This window comes from Dromiciops gliroides, chromosome 5, assembly GCF_019393635.1.
Source record: "Dromiciops gliroides isolate mDroGli1 chromosome 5, mDroGli1.pri, whole genome shotgun sequence".
Taxonomy (NCBI): Eukaryota; Metazoa; Chordata; class Mammalia; order Microbiotheria; family Microbiotheriidae; genus Dromiciops; species Dromiciops gliroides.
Genome location: NC_057865.1, coordinates 108,219,001 through 108,231,363, shown reverse-complemented (window position 1 = coordinate 108,231,363; position 12,363 = coordinate 108,219,001). Strand labels below are relative to the sequence as shown.

Genomic DNA, 12,363 nt, shown 5'->3' with positions numbered 1-12,363 from the left:
TGCACAACAGTACTGCTCCTTTCATGACTAGTGCAGGAATCATAAGATATCACAGGTTCCTTGTCAGACCCCTTTCATTTTACAGATGAGTAAGCTAAGGTCCAGCATGGAGAAATTAGTTGCCCAAGATCACATGCATAGTAAGTTCATTGTAACATACAACAGGGCAGGAAAGCAATGAGCTATTCAGCAAGGATGGGAGCTAATATTGTTGATTGACCCAGAAACTGCTCTCCAGCAGGTTGATTCAGATCTGAATAATATGCTACCTCTGTTACATGACATCTCTGGGTGGTGATCCATGTGCTCAGAAAGAGACATGGACTTTCAAACATGGTCTATTAATGTTTTATTCCACTTATTTTGTTTGACCATACTTTCTGGAACATTCTGCAAGAGGATGGGATTCTGGAAGCTGGCATAAATATAACACTCAATAAAGCAAAAGACAGAAAGAAAAGAGGATGAGGGAGAGAGGGGAAGATGGAACAGCCTCTTGTATGCTTTTCATTGCTGTTGTTTCTAATGTCGATATTTGCCTGGCTCCCAGGATGCAAACTTCATATCCAGATTTCACTTTATGACTGCCTGCTTCTAATCACTTGTCCATTTTGATTCCAACCACCTTACTTTCTTCCAGTTTCTTGCCTCATAAGCAGCAAATTAGGGATAAGTAACAAAGAACCTAGAGGAACTGGAAAACTGGGTTTTATCACAGAGCTTGTTGGCAAAGGGTATCCTCTTTTGACTGAATATTTATGAGAAAGGGCACTATTCTCCTCCTCCATTTAAAATCTACTAGCTACATTTCTGTGAATGTCTAACATTTTCAGATGATACCTAGGATAACCTACTGGTTATTAGCACAAAGTAAATGACCTGGGTTAATTTGAGAATCAACTGGGCTAGCAATACCAGTTAAGTCATAGAATCACAGAAATTAAGAGCTGGAAATTAAGGCAGGTCATCACAGGATGAGAGGATTGAGTAGTAAGGGCCCTTACACATCTAGTCCAACTCCCAAATTTTACAGATGAGGAAAATGAGCCCTAGGGAGGTAAAGTAATTAGCCCAAGGTCATACAGATAGTGCTAAAATATGAATCCAGCTCTTCTGAATCTAAACTCAGTGCTCTCCTAACCATATGTTTGTCATTCATTCATTCATTCATCCATTCATCAATCAATTCTTAAGTATCTACATGCACAAGGCACTGTGGTAGGCACTAATAAGAAGGAAAATCTCTATCCTTAAGAATACATTCTACTGGTGGAAACAACATATTATATGAAAGTAAAATACAGAGTTGCTGGGGAGGAGGGAGAGGAGAAAATGCCTTGAAAGGACACAGAGATCCTAATTAGGTGGAGATGAGAAGGGGGTACACTGAAAGAATGGAAGACAGCCTTGCAGAGGTACAGAGGTGAAAGATAAAATGTCACATACAGGGGAAAAAAGTAGAAAGGGGAAGATACAGGCATTCATTAAGTGCCTACTATGTGCCAAGCACTGAACTATGCACTTTACAAATATTATCTCATTAGATTCTCACAACAATCTTGGGAAATAGGTGCTATTATTATCCTCATTTTATAATTGAGGAAACTGAGGAAAACTTAGGGATTAGTTAAGTGACTTGCCCACAGTTACCCTGCTAGTAAAGGTCCCAGTCCAAATTTGAATTCAGGTCCTCCTGACTCCAGGCTCAGTGTTGTGCCACCTACCTGCCTCAACTGCACAGTGGTATATGCCAATAGTAGTAAACTCAAATATGGACTACATATTGATTTGTTGTTATTATTCAGTCATTTTTCAGTCATGTCCAATCTTTGTGACTGCATTTGTAGGCTTTTTTTTGACAAAGATATTGAAATGGTTTGCCATTTCCTTCTCCAGCTCATTTTACAGATGAGGAAACTGAGGCAAATAGGGTTAAGTGACTTTCCCAGGGTCACCCAGCAAGTGTCTGAAGCCAGATTTGAATTCAGGAAGACCAGTCTTCCTGACTCCAGGCCCAGCACTCAATCCACTGTGCCACCTACCTTTCTTTGCATATTGATTTAGAAAGCCACAAATTAACATTATCTATGTTATATTTTTAATTTGTTTTGTTAAACACTTCCCAATTGTATTTTATTCTGCTTTGAGCCCACTCAGGAGTTTTTGATACCTCTGATGTAGGCTACATAAGAGGGTGTGAAAGGGAGTAATATAAAATCAAACAAGAATGTGAACTCAGTCTTATAACTCTCCCATTTTACAGATGAGGAAACAGCCCCAGAGAGGCAAACATATCTACATCTACTGAATGGCAAAGGCCACACTTAAACCCTATTCCCCAGAACACTACTTTTATAACAGGGAGTTTCCCTCAGAGAACAGTTTTCTGTCTCAGCTGGCATCATGGTTCTCTCCTCAAAGCCAGATCACCCTATGTACCATTTTACAGGCTAAGTAATAAAAGGACAACTGATAAAGAGAAGATGGGAGGAAGAAGATGTGCCCAGAAGAAATGAAACCCACGTAATTTAATTCTGTCCCTTTATGTCAAAGTGTGTTAGTGTCAGAACAATTGCTGGCTGGCTGAGCGCTAAGGATGAAGGACAAAGCTGTTTCTTCTTGGAGTCTGAGCAATAGCATTGCCAAGTCAGGAGGAGACAATAGAGTTTTCTGAAATTAAATTTTTACCAGGGCAGTTAGTAGAGCAGAGAAGAGATTAAAAATTTGTGGAATAAAAGTGGATTTACAGCTACTCTGACATCTAGCACAAGCTATTCCTAGACTGATTAGATCCCAGAAGCTAAGGCTGGGTGATTTCCTCCTATATCCCCTTACTGAATTCCCAATGAGGGGAGCTATAGAAAGAGCAGCCAATCTATACCCCAATTTATAATTTGACCAAGTAAGTTGGGCCTTCATATGCATGTGGTTGAATCTTGGCTAAACCCCAAGTTTCTCATTCAACCTTCTTGGGTGAAGTCCATCTACCTCTAAACCTACTGTTTTTCTTGCCCCCAACATTCATATTTGCCATTCATGGGTACCTCCCTCCAAATCCTCTGTACCATGCAGCTCAGTGCCAACATTGCTCACCCATAGTCTTCCCTGGCCAACCACTCTATTAGCTTTTCCCGCAGTATTATGTGGAATTTACTCATATACATAAACTTTTGCTTATTGTCATTTTATGCCTTATCTCCTCTTTTTACCTCTCCCATACCTATTTATCTAGTCTCAGCCTTTCCCCTCAGCACTCCATTTGGAGTTTGACAATCTAGATATGAATCTCAACTGTGACTTGCTGTATGACAATGGGCAAATCATTTCTCTTCTGTGCATCTCAATTCTGTCCTCTGTAAAGTGGGTCAATTAGTCTATAAGTTTCCCTCAAGCTCTAAATGCTATGATCTTGTCCTACTGCAAATTTCCAACTACTTACAGAACAACATCACCTTGATAATCCACTGGATTGTCAACATGTCCAAATTGAACTCATCATCTTCCCACTAAATTCCCTATTTCTGTTAATGGTGTTTCATCATCCCAGTCATCCTGGCTCAAAATGTGGGCGTCATCTTTGACCTCTCTTTTCCTCTTCCTCCTCCTCTTGCCTCTCTCTGCCTCCATTCCTTCCTTCTCCTCTTCTTTCTACCTCCTCCACCGTTCCCTTTACTCTCAACCAAGCATAAGTTTCCCATCTCATGAAAAGTCTTCTTAATCATACCCTGGCTACTGTCCTGTAGATCTCTCTACTTTTACTTCTAAAATTCTAAAACTAGTATTCTATAACCACCTCTTCTATTTAATTACCACCCGTTCCTTCCCCCTAAAAACTGGCTTTTACCTCTGTTGCTGATGTTGCTATGTTGTTGTTTATCCTTCATTTTTTAAGAGAACCAATAACATCACAGGGTGATATCTCGACTCTTGGGTGAACTGGATTTAACTGAAGCAGAGTTGCACAGTCATCAGCCTCACTCTCTCTTCTAGTCATTGAAGTCCAGTGGCAAAACAAAAGTTAGGATGACTTGTAACAGCCTGGGCTGCAATGGATGACCTTGGCCTTTTTGACATCTGACTAAGTTCTAAGCTCTCCACAATACCTACTTCAGCCACCTTGGTGGCCATTGGGACAAAGTTTTCTCATCTGCCCATTCGGCCAAGGGAAGTCTTCACGTGCTTGGAGTAAACACCCACAGAATTCTGTTTGAGGCTATTGCTGATACTATACTCATGAAGGCTACCAATTACCTCCTAACTGACAAATCAAATGAACTTTGTCTAAGTATTCACCCTTTTGACCCCTTGAGTGTTTAATAACACTCAATCATTCCTTTTTTCTTAGAACTTTCCTTTCACTTCCTTGACATTATATTATCCTGATTCTCCTCTACCTCGAAACTATTCCTTCCCTGCCTCCATAGACTGTGTTCTATATGCCTTAATCTTCTATGTTTTTCACTGAGAGAAAATAAACACAACAGTCCTGGCTTACAGTGATCTTACAATCTCCATTTGGGTGGTGCTTTATGTGATGTGTTACAGCTACAAAACCTGTAGAGAATCCTGTCATATGAGGCATAAGATGAGAACAAGTCTTGGTCCCATAAGTGATGAAGCCAGAATCAAAGAAACTCAGAAGCAGAAGAGACCTCAAAGGTCATCTACTCCACCCATAGTGGTATTGAATGTTTAGGTGTAAAATCATTAACCAAACTATGGCTGACATTATCTTATTCAATCAAACATTCATTGTGGGAAAATGTAGTTGCCTTGAGTCAGAGGAACTCAGTTCAAATCCTACTTTGGACATTGAGACAGTTACTACTTATATTATCTTTGTCAAACTGCTTAACCTCTCTGGGCTTCAGGCCTCAGAAATGAGATGGAGTTTTTACTAGATGGCTCTGGGATCCATTTTAATTCTCAAATGATAATTCTACGAACATATATTTACTTAGAGCTGACATACAAGGAGCATTATGCTAGATGCCAGGCAATGTAAAAGAGATCATTTGTCCTACTGCCTTATCTCATTCATAAGTGTGAACCTGTGAAAATAGTTAGCATATGTTATTTTTGTTAACAACTCAAGAGAGGGAAGGGGTTAACTCCAGATCCTTCCCTGAGGGAAATAATAGAACACAAAACTATTTCTAGTTTAGAGGAATAATCAAAATCCTCTCTTTGAGATTGACTCAGAGGGAGAATACTATGAGACAACATATACAAAATAGGATTTCTGTGAAAGGAAATGAACTGTGGTGAAGGCAATTTTTAGGACAAATAGAGAGAAAGGCCTGGTTGCGCTGTTTGAGAATAAGGCTGAGAGTTTAGACTGTTTCACAGGCTAAAATAGAGAAATACCAAATTAAGGCTGAATTCTTCATTTGCTTTTCTTCTGTAGGTGTCATCTCTCGAACTGCTGATTTGCTTTATTTAATAATCAAGTTTCCACAGATGTTACTTTTTAAATGTGATTTAATTGACCAAGTACTCACCTGGCATATGCCTTTCAGGCATGTTTTCCTACCACCATCTGGTGGCAGTGAAAAATATTACAGGGAAGAGTAGAACCACAGTGAGGAAGAAATTTACCTTTTGAAGAGCGCTTTTTTATAAAATGTTCATATACATAATTTCATTTAATCCTTGTAACAACCCTGGGAGATAGGGAAGGCAGGTTTTATCATTCTCCATTTGGCAGATAAGGAAACGGGGCTTCAGAGAGCCTAGACTGACTTATCTAATTTTTCAGGTGGGATGGAAAACAAGATTTTCTGATCCCAGTCCATGGTATAACTCTTGCCATTAAGCCATTCCATCTCACTTAAAAGCCTTCATTTCATTTGAAATGAAATTGCTAAGAAATTGTGACATAAGAGGTTTAGGTTACAAAGAAGTTCAAAGAAATTAAGTGAATCTCTGCCATGTGGAATATAAAGGTGCTGGTGCTAGGAGGCCTTCAGCCAACTCCAATCATCTCATTTTATAGATGGGGAAAATGTGGACCAAACAGGTAGAGTCATTTACCCAAGGTCACACAGGTAATCAAGGATAAGAACCAAAATGTGAACTTAGGTGCTCTTAGAAATCATTTACTGAAGCCCCTCTAGGGATCCTCCAGTCCATTTTTCTGTTCTAAAACTTTCACTCTCTACCTAACAATAAAGTAAAAAGTCTTTTGTCTGCCATTCAAGGCTCTGCATAACCAGAGTGTTTGAAAGTTTCCAATGATTCCCAGACATACAGTCCTGCTAGGATATAACTAGTGCTCAGGAGTTTTGCCACGGTAAACATCTTGATCACTGAGAGCTTTGCACAGTTTTTCAGCTTATTATCTTGATTCAGGTATGGGTCCAGTGCATTGTCCAAGATATATATGCCATTGGACTAATGGATCGTGCATCCAATTGCAATCCGGACAAATATGCAATCTTCATTCCCTTTGTTTTGACTTCCCTGGCTTCCTTCAAGTTCCATTTAAAATCCTACCTTTACTATAAATCTTTTTTTGAACTCCATTAAGGTTAGTTCCATTCCTCTGCAAATTATTTCCAATTTATCCTGAATATATCTTTTTGTAGATAGTAATTTTCTTCCTTATTAGACTGTGAGCTCCTTGAGGGCAGGGATCAGCTTTTCATTTTTCTTAGCATTCCCAGTGGTTATCATAGTGCTTGGCACATAACAGGTGTTTAATAAAGGTTTGTTCACTGATTTGCTTTACAGAAATTAACTTTAAAATATTTTCTGAAATATATTCATTATGTAAAGTGGGGGAAATACATCATTCTATACTAATCAGATTTCCCCATTGATTTCTATGATAATTCCCATAAATGTAATACCACTAGGGGATGGAGAAACTTTGGCTCCTAATTCACGATTTTTAAAAAAATAATTAAAAATTGTCACATTCACTTCACACTATATTCAGCTTTGATCAATGTGCGAGCTGTATCCTATTAATTCTTCAACATAATTCCTATAAGTATGAATGAATATCAATGAATCATAATGGCCATCTTCAACTTTCCACCAGTGAAAGAAATCCTCTGTACCCCATCTTCTCCCTCCCCCATCCCCCCCAAGCAATCATACAGTCTCTGGCTCAAATATTTTCCAGGATAGGGAACTCACTACTTAACAAGACAGTTCATCTCATTGTTGAAAATCTCTACTTACTTTTACTTACTTTGGGTGGGGGGGGGGGCAATGAGGGCTAAGTGACTTGCCCAGGGTCACACAGCTAGTAAGTGTCAAGTGTCTGAGACCAGCTTTGAACTCAGGTCCTCCTGAATCCAGGGCTAGTGCTTTATCTACAGTGCCACCTAGCTGCCCCCTCTACTTACTTTTAAAATCCAGTCTTTCATTGAACTGAACTCTGATACCTTTTAACCTGAACTCATTGTTTCCAGTTCTACAAAGAAAGTCTAAGCACACATTTTAAAGCATTTTTATATTAAATAGACCTTATAACATTCTCATTTCACTAAACATTTAAGCAGCTACTTTATTACTCTAGCTATTAAACTGAAAAAAAATAGGAGCTGTTGGAAATGTTTCCTTTAGACAAAGGTCATACTGTTTGAAGCAGCCTTTCAGCCTCATTATAGTAAGTGTGTCTCTGGGCATAGCAATCTGGTACAAATAAATATAACAATGTTAACCCCATATCAATAACACATACACTCTGAATTACTTTTTTTAGTAATGGTGATAGATTTACACTAATGATAATGGGTTTGATCTGACACATTTAAACTGCCTTGCTTACTGCCAATGTGACCACTAATACAAATTTTGAAAACTATCAGAATAATTGTGGCCAAGATTGTGGAATTAAAATTATTTCAATTCAAAAAAATTCATTAATAATATACTATGTGCATGCACTGGGAACACAAAGATGAGAGCTAACACTAGGTCTATGGGAAGCTGGATGGCACAGTGGGTAGTGTGTCAGGCCTGGAGTCAGGAACACTCATCTTTCTAAGTTCATATCTGGCCTCAGACACTTACTAGCTGTGTGTTCCTGGGCAAATCACTTAACTTTGTTTACCCCATCTGTAAAGTGAGTGGGAGAAGGAAATGGCAAACCACTCCAGTATCTTCATGGAGAAAACCCTAAATGGGTTCACTAAGAATCAAACACAAATGAAAATGACTAAACATCAACAACACTGTTTCTGATTTCTAATTGTATCAAGTTTATCTCAAAATCTCAATGTAAGGAAGGTGCCCAGGCCAGCCATCTCTTTATTTTCTATGTGGTTCCACTCCTTCAGACTTCTCCAACATGTTCCTATGATGGGTGCCTTCCTCCCTGCCCTCCTTTCTCTTCACCCCCACCTTTTCAGGTTTTTTCTGTGTGTTGTTTTCCCTCATTAGACCATAAACTTCTTGAAGGCAAGGACTGTCTTTCTTTCTTCCTTCCTTCCTTCCTTCCTTCTCTCTCTGTCTCTCTGTCTCTCTCACACTTTCTTTTTTCTTCACCCCCTCCTTTCTTCCTTTTTTCTTTTCTTTTTCCTTTTATGTCTAGAATTTAGCACAGTACCTGAAACATAATAGGTGTTTAATAAATGTGTATTGACTGACAGACAACATAGTAAAAAGATATATGGATCTGGGACTCATCTCTATGGAAGGGATAATTAAAGTCACGGCATTGGCAAGGAGGAAAGTGATTCAAGGATGAAATCTCAGGGGAACCAAGATGGAGCAATAAAAAAAGCCAAGTAATGGTGAAACAGTCCAAAGGAGAACAAGAGAGAAATGTCACAGAATCCGAGGCAAGAGAGAATAACTGAGAACACATAGCTGCAAAGTTTGAGGATGAAAATTGAGAAATGCCATTGAATTAGGGTATTTAAATTGGGTCACTGGTGACCTTAGAAAGGGAAAAGTATCAGAGTAGCTAGGATTGAAAATTGAATTACAGGCATTTGAGGAGTGAACAATAACAACAGTATTCATATAGCACTCTAAGTTTTGCAGAGTTCTTCCCATGTTATCTCATTTGATCTACAGAACAACTTCATCTTGCATAAAAGGAAATTTAGACTGGGAGGTCAAATGATTTGCCTTGGGCCTTATTAACTTACTAGTTAACTGTCAGGATTTGAACTCAGTTCTTCTTGACTCTGAGTTCAAGGTTCTACCCACTTAACCATAGTAGACAAGTAGGAAGTAGGAATAACAAATAAAGGCTATCCTTTCAAAAAATTTCTCAGTAAAAAGGAGAGATATATGACTATAGCCTGAAAGGCCTAGGCAGAACAAGTAAAGGACTGTTTTTAGGAAACTCAAAAATATTTATAAGCCAAAGGGAAGAGGCCAGTGAGGAGGTCAGCTAAAAATGAGGAAAAGAAAAAGACTAATGGGTAGAAAATGGAGGATCTCAGAGCAGATGGGGAAAGGGGAAGAGATCAACTATACAAATGGAAAATTATCTTTGACAAAGAGAAATACCAGTTCACCCCCTAGAACTGGGAGGGGGGAAAAGGAAAAGATGCTAAAACCTTTGGAAATTTTTGAAGAATGGAAAAGAGGGGTTGAGGGAAATTGCATCAGATACCTTCCATCTTTCTAAAGCATCAGCAAACAATCCCATCTTTATGAGAGAGAGTGGTGTCAAAGTGAAGTTAGTAAGAAATTTTGGACAAAGTGGAGCTGACTGGGCCACAGAAGATTTGAATTATGTTTATGGTGACATGAACACTGTGATCTAGCAGCTGCAAAACTCCCTTCTGCAAATCCCAAATGGGGCCAAACCTGATTAAAATGTCATTGGAAAATGTTTAACAAAACAAAAGTGAAATATAGCCCAGATAATATTCATTTAGAATTTTCTAAGTCATTATGAAGCCACAGATCCGTTTCTATTTGAGTTTAACACCCCTTCAATAATGTTAATAAGAAAAACCTGTTAGTGCCACATATGTAAAGAGATTGCATTCCTATCAAAAACTAAATTAATTGAAATTTTTTCTAAGTACCTAGAATCAAAAGGGGCAGCTAGCTAGATGGCACAGTGGATAGAGTGTTGGGTCTGGAAGCAAGAAGACTCATTTTCCTGAATTCAAATACAGCTTCAGACACTTACTAGCTATGTGACCCTGGGCAAGTCACTTAACTCTATTTGCCTCTGTTTCCTCATCCATAAAATGAACTGGAGAAGAATATGGCAAACCACTCCAGTATTTCTGCCAAGAAAACCCCAAACAGGGTCACAAAGAATCAGATACAACTGAAAAACAACTAAACAACCTATAATCAAAGGATATTTTAAGAATCTGGTTGAACCAGAATGGATATTTGAAGATTTTTTTTTTCCTTTTCTTCAGTTACATATTGAAAGTCATCAGGCATTAAATGCTACCAAATGCAAAAAATATATATATACACCCAAAGAAAGTTCAATCTCTCTCTGCAAGTCTGTTAGCTCCTGCGGGTACATTCTCTCATGTTCCTGGATTGAGAAAGTCTGAACAGTCAAAAGGAGAGAGAAGATAGCAAAGAGAAGGGGTTGGGGATTCAGGAATAGCTAAATGGCATGCACACTCTGCAGAACCCAAATGCCTATATTTTGACTCCTGTTTCTACTAAAGTTTGAGGGTCATTTTCTTAACTCATCAAGAACGTGAATTTGACGTTTATTCAACAACTCTTTCATTTGAGTGGAGTTCACAAGATTTGACAATGAGATCTAGTGACTGCTTGGTAGTATCATTAACTCATTTCCCCTTCTAAGGGCTTACAAGCTGCTCCTTTCATTGGTGAGAACTGGAAGCAACCTTAGTCATAATTTAACTCCCTCATTTTACAGACTAAGAAACTGAGGTTCTGAGACATGAAGTGAGTCGGCCAAGATGACACAGAAATTTGGTAGCAGGGCCAGGTCTTCTGATACCTATTGCTGTTTCTGCCACATAATACTGCTTCATGGTAATGCAGCTCTGTTCTTAATAAGTAGATGTATGACCATAGTTTAATCACCTTACCTCTTAGAGCAAAGGTCTTTAACCTTTTTGGTGTCATGTATCCTCTGGGCAGTCTAGTGAAGCCTATAAACCAATTATATTTCTTTCTTTCTTTCTTTCTTTCTTTCTTTCTTTCTTTCTTTCTTTCTTTCTTTCTTTCTTTCTTTCTTTTTTTTTTTGGTGAGGCAATTGGGGTGAAGTGACTTGCCCAGGGTCACACAGCTAGTATGTGTCAAGTGTCTGAGGCCAGATTTGAACTCAGGTCCTCCTGACTCCAGGGCTGGTACTCTATCCACTGTGCCACCTAGCCGCCTCCAAACCTATGACATTGAAATAAAAATAAAGTGTTGGGTTTTTTACCCCACCTAAGTTCAAGAAACCCATGATCTATCTATGGATTCTTTGGAGGGGGGGCAAGCAATCCATGGACATCAAATTAAAAACCCTGTCTTAGAGTGTATAATCTGTGATCTCATTTTCCAAATAAAGAAACAGAAGTCCAGATCTTCTGGGGTATGTGAACAACAACATGGCAGACTAGACATTTTCTTTGATCCCCACAACCTTTCAAACCTCTACAAAATAGAAATTGTATAGCAAATATAAAACAACTTCAGCTGTTTCCATGATCTAGGACATCCAGAATCCAAAAGGTTTGAAAAAATCCCCCCAAATTCAGAAACTGACACTCACTGTCCCTGAGCTCTTTACCCTGTCCTTCCTTCCATACTACCAGTGGTAATGCTTCATTAGCAGACCTGAGAGTATTGACACATGGGGAGGGGTTTTCATCAAAGTACAACCCCACACCCCAATACCCATTCCCTCTTTCCAGTGCATTGGAGACCCTGGCTCCAAGATGCAGAAATGTGCTCATGCCTCAATAGCCAGCTAGGTCACAGACTTCAAGAACAAAAGCCTACAACCCAGAAGTACCAGTGCTGGGGAAAAGAGGCTCTGAACTTCCAGTGCCAGGCCAGAGAACTGAAGAACGGAGGTCACCCAGGGACCAAGACACTGAGCTTATGGGGGGTTGTGCAACACTCCACTAAGCTTGAGGGAAAGAGCACAGCATTCATCTGGGGCCAGTTCTGACAACCCAAAAGTCACTTGGGACAGAGACCTAGGCTGGTAAACTGGGAACTGCTTAATGTTGGAGGAGGTTGAGACACTTTGAGATCCAGACACTAAAGAAACCACAACCAAAGATTCCAGGAAGAAGAAACCCCAAAGTCCAAAAAGATAAATCAATGGGAAAAGGAGTAATAACAGAAGAAAATATTGCCTCCAAATCTAGTAAACAAGTTTAGACATATATGGATAAATATTGCCCCCGCAAAAGGAAAATGATCCCACACTTTATTATACAGAGAAACCT

The 12,363-nt window shown here is 39.1% G+C and overlaps 1 protein-coding gene across 1 annotated transcript in view; it reads right to left on the bottom strand.

Moving 5' to 3' along the window:
• The window catches only part of DGKI (diacylglycerol kinase iota), a 599,484-nt gene that overhangs the window by 189,565 nt on the left and 397,556 nt on the right, over positions 1-12,363 (bottom strand).